This window comes from Asparagus officinalis, chromosome 1 (assembly GCF_001876935.1).
Source record: "Asparagus officinalis chromosome 1, Aspof.V1, whole genome shotgun sequence".
In the NCBI taxonomy this organism is placed as follows: domain Eukaryota; kingdom Viridiplantae; phylum Streptophyta; class Magnoliopsida; order Asparagales; family Asparagaceae; genus Asparagus; species Asparagus officinalis.
Genome location: NC_033794.1, coordinates 131,205,591 through 131,211,289, shown reverse-complemented (window position 1 = coordinate 131,211,289; position 5,699 = coordinate 131,205,591).

Here is a 5,699-nt window from a genome sequence, read left to right as displayed (position 1 = left end):
CAGTTTGAGTCAAATTGAACCAGTTTGAACCAAATTCGAACCAGAATTCAAATTGGAGCTGAATTAAACGTTGGAACGACTTTTGGTCAACCTACGGTTCATCCCTTCACCTATTTAACCCCTCTACCATATATTTGGAAGGGTCGGAGGATTTTTTGAACCGATTTACTGCCTTTTTTGGCTCATTTTAAGCCGGTTCAGCGCATTTGGGCGCAGAAAATACTCCGAAAAGTATACGAGTATAAACTGCTTCTTAATACTCCGAAAAGTATACGAGTATAAAACTATTCCCTATTTTTGGGTTGAGAAGTTCCTGGAGAATATTGTTTATAAATATTCTTAAGGATAACTCAACCACACTACGCCGGACAACGCGTTGTGCATAAAGACTCGACGCCACAATCAATGGTCAGCTCAAAGGAATCGACTTCAAGTTCAGAAAATTCCGACAAACGGTCAGACAATAAATGCAGCACCGGAACTCTTACAGACTTTCGACAAAGCACCGAAAAGCCTGGAGAATTGAAGGAGTCAAGAACAGAAGCCATTCCGAGGTCCCGTTATACCGACTGAAGGTAGGGACAATCATATCCAAAGTATCCCAGACTCTTCTATAAAAGAACGAGACTGAAATACTTTGGAGGGGGTATCTGTAGGCATATAAAATTGCTTATAGGTCCCCTAGCATAGCTCGGCACAAACCGACGAACCAACGAGGCGACGAGATCGACGAATCGCACAGAAGCGACGGAATGCATCCACCCGCGTGCAGAATCAAGCTAATGAGTTGAGGAATCAACGAGTCATCCAACCGAGAGCGGACTCGGACGAATCACGATCGAATCAAGATCAATCTCGGACTCGAACTCAGAAGTGGATTTACTGCCAAATCAGGAATCAAATCAGAGTCTGGATCAACCGAATCACGGACAGAACCAAAGGCGGAAAACACCGAAAAACCACCACCTAGAGGGGCTCGGCCGAAGCCGAGCCAACTTCAGGTGGCTCGGCCCAAGCTATCTTCGAGACCCTTCTCGGAAACAACAAAATCAAACTCCCGCCCATCACGCATCAGGAATTCCCTTTTTGCAGCCACTGTCCTGAGAGCCTATAAATAGGCCTAGAGATGTTCATTTTCAGAGGTCGAACTTTCAAGAGCCGAAACTCTGCCGGATTGAAGAGTGAACTCGGAGCTTTGAAGACCAGAAGACTTGCACATTCGGATCTGATCCTCGGCGACCATCCACGTCAGAAAAGACAGGATCTCGAGAGGAAGAAAGAACAGATCTGAGATCTACACGAGACTACACTCCAGATCTAAGCTTGGTCTTAGATCTCGAGATCTGAGCGATTATTCCCTTGGTGGATTAATCCCTCCCGGCTATTATTCCCTTCGTGGAATAATACCCGCATAATCGTGTAGATCTGACCGGATCTAGATCGCGCGGTGGTCCACGGCAAACAACCCCGGCGCAGGCAAAGAACCCACCAAAGCGAGCAACCGCAAAACAGGAGCTCGTGATTTGTTCACAGAGGAGAGTTGTAATTTTTTTACTTTTTTCTTTGATTTAGTTATAACCGGATCTATAAAAGACCGGATCTTTTGTAACTCGAAAAGTTGTAACTCAAGATGACAATTATCTCATTAATGAAGAAAGCTACAGTTTTCCACGCGAACAATCCTTCTTCCATAAAACAGCCTATTTTCATAAAAGATCTAATCATATTGTTTCTATTAACCATTTGGGTACTGATATCACTGATAATGGTGAAATCTCAAAAGCTTTTTATGACTTTTACCTCAATCTTTTTGGACAAGATACCATGAGCAATATGACAGTAAATTGGGACTTCTTGTATCCTTCTCAAAACCATAACCTTATTGCTCTTGAGGAGGATTTCTCAGAATCTAAAATCAAACATGCGATCTTCAATATGAATCCAAACAAGGCCCCTTGTCCAGATGGTTTCTCTATGTTATTCTACCAAATTTTCTGGGATTTAATTAAGAGTGATCTTGTTGCTCTCATGAATTTTTTTACCCAGAATCCTTCTTCTCTTCATAGGGTGAACAAAGTTCTTATCACTCTAATCCCTAAATGTAAAGACAGTTCCACAGTTAAAGATTTTCGGCCTATCAGTCTTATCAACTGTATTTTCAAAATCATCACGAAAGTTTTGGCTAGCTAACAGATTATCACCATACACTGCTAAATAATGAGGTATCCTAGACGGAAAATTCCGTCTAGGATACCCAGAATTCCGTCTAGAATGCTTATTCTAGACGAAATTCCGTCTAGAATAGGCGTCTAGTTTGTTTCCGTCTAGGATGTAGTATTCTAGACGGAAATTCCATCTAGAATACATCCTAGACGGAATATTCTAGACGGAATTCAAAACCGTCTAGAATACATCCTAGACGGATTATTCTAGACGGAATTTCCGTCTAAAATACTACATCCTCGGAATTTAAAACCGTCTAGAATACATCCTAGACGGATTATTCTAGACGGAATTTCCGTCTAGAATAACTCATCCTAGACGGAAAAAAATTCCGTCTAAAATGAGTATTCTAGACGGAAATTTCCGTCTAGAATATTCATTCTAGACGGAATTTGTGGTTTTTAAATTTTTTTTTAAATTTTTTTTAAAAAGAGCATTCTAGACGGAATTTGAGCATCCTAGACGGAATTTCCGTCTAGGATGTTGTGCTACAGTTTTTTTTTTTTTTTTTTTTTTTTTTTTTTTTTTTTTTTTTTTGAATTTCTTACTTTCCCCTGAACGGGTCTGCACATCTAGCAAAATGGATGCAAAGTAGACAAGATAGAAGTTGCCAACAATTGTCTCGCCATCACAGTAGAAAATCTGACAAATAGATACACAAAACCGAGTGAAGTTGAGCACCAACAAAAGATCCAAACTTTATACATCCCGTCGAGCCTCGCCTGGTCCTTCTTGCTCTGCAGTATCTCCTTCCCATCCCCGCCCCCCTCCCCCTCCCCTCCTCCCTCCTCTTCAACCAATGCTCCATGCTCTGTGAAAGAATGGCATATAACATCAAATAAAAGCAACAAATATGTTCAAAATCAGACGGTGGATTTAATTCAGTGCAATAACAATAAGGTAATTAAAACACAACAATACCCAAAGTACTTCAAACCATCTTGATATTGCTGGTTTCTCATCCTCAACAAAACCAAGTTAAAATAAAACACATTATCAACCACGCACGCCATGCGGTGACTATCAATTGCTATATTACAGAGGAGCCACAAAAGCCGCTTGGGGAACGGAATATGCAATTTTAAACTAGTCATTGCACTTGAAGTTATCTTGAAGTACTTAGAAGAAATTTGATAAAGAGCGTTTCTTCACAGAAACTAATTCTGCCACTTTAACTAGTTATATTGAAGACCAGATAGATCATAATAATGCACTATAAGAATATATGTATATGTATATAAAGTAAATTTATAAAGATATATTCATAAACAAGAGAATCCTCTGGTGCATGCCTGTACTCTGTGAATAAAAACAAAACAAAATACTTTTGCTAATGACAAAGTATGAGAAGTAATACCAGATACATAATATGTTTTGGTTCGTGCTATGGGTATGCAGACTGGATGTGTTAACTTGAACAGTATGCTAGATGAAGGAGGCAAGCTAAATCAAAATGTTACTTGGAGCCATAGATTGAGGTAATCTTAGAAGTTTTTGCTTGGGTCATTATGATGATTATGGGTGCATGCACTCATGCACACACGCACCCATGCTATTGTCGAAGTAGGCACAACTGTGCATGAAAAACGCCATCACCTAAAGGAAGTTCAAGATTATCGATATTTAGTATGTGTTACAGATTCCTTAACAACAGCTCAATTTGTTAATACAAGGGGCAACAGCTTCACCTGTAGCTTAAGTAGAACTAACTGGCTTGCTCACATATACATTCAACCCAGGGAATCAATAAAATTCATAAAAAACTACAGTTGCATATATTTTAAGACTAAACGGGAACCAAATTCCCTGTGGCATGGATGCAAGGTGTTCCTTGTTGACCCATGTTTTAACTAGATTCTTTTCATCACCAAACTACTGTGTGCCTGTGCTCGAACTTTTAGCGTCACTTATTTTTATATAGGATATTAAATCCTTAGTTAAAAATGAATGTCACACTAGAAAAGATTTCATGAAAAATAATAATAATAACATGACTATTCTTGGAAATATTTTACCTTGAAGCAGGTACTCGAGCTTTCTCCACAATCTCCTGATGTATCTGTTAGCCGAAAGCTCCACCAACCCCAGCCCATTTTCTTGACATTTGTAAAAAGGTGGCCCCCACTTTTATGACATTTGTGAAAAAGTGGCCGAAGAGTTTGAAGAAAGAAAAAGTATGCGGGTCCCACTAGTTAATTATTATTAGTGACGGGTCCCACTAATAATATTTTATTAGTGCATAGTGTTTCCCAAACACTATAAATAGGGCCCTAAACTCTTAAGGAAATATCATCCCAGAAACAACTCTTCTTATAGAAGAGTAAGAGAAAACATAGAGAGAGTTTGTGAGATTTCTTGGAGTGTATCTGATCAAGAGAGGGTGTTCTCTTGGATCTATTCTTTTGGGATATAAAAGAATTTGGCGTCGTCGTTGCACCGTGGAGTAGCTCCGAAGGAGTGAACCACGTATATCTGTGAGTACTCTGGTTGATCTTGTGCCTTTATTTTGTGTATTGCGTCTCCGTTAGAGGCGTTCTTATTGGGGTGTATCCTAACAACTGGTATCAGAGCCTGACTTAACCGTAAAATTTTGATACTAGTTAAAATAAATTTTCGGTATTTTAAAATATTTAATTATGATTTTTAAAAGAGTATTTGTATTTTTCTCGATTTTCTAGAATTTTCTATGATTTAAAGTCTAAGTTTTATATTTATTTAAATGGTTTTTATATTTATAAATTAATTTAGTGCAATGAAGATTTCTGGGATTTATCCGTTGTGTTACTGATACTATTACGTATTATTTTAAATAATACGTCGTATTATTATTATTATTATGTATTAATTCTTGTATTATGTTGAATTATTAATTACGTATTATTTGTGTAAATTATTGTATTATTTTAATTATTACGTATCAGCTGTCGTATTAGCATAACTGGTACGTTTTATCGTGCAGATAATTGTCACATAATTATTTGATTTTAAATGTAAGTAAATATATTTTTATTATTAATTATTTTCGTTTAATTGTACAATACGGGTATATTTTGACAGTTTCATATTAACTGTTGTATTAGCTCAACATGTACGTTTTTATTTGTAGATAATTATTATGTAATTAGTTTAATTTTTAAGTACCCGAAATTATTTATTTTAATTATTTTCGTTTAAATACCCGAACCCATTTGAAAATAACCCCAGCTTTTGTTTCCCGCGTCGAACCCCTATCAGCTACCCAACAACCCCGTTCTCTCCCTCCGCATTTTTTCAAAAATGACTGCTCCACGCGCATTTCATTCAGTATTTTATTTTATTTTTTTTATTTTTTATTAATTTTTTCCCTATTTAAGTCCGCTCACACTCTCTCTCTCTCTCGTACTCGCTCTCTCTCTCTCTCTCTCTCTCTCTCTCTCTCTTTTTCGATCCCAACCACGAGCTCCGCCCTCCGACCCCGCCTTCGCCGCTGAGCCCCG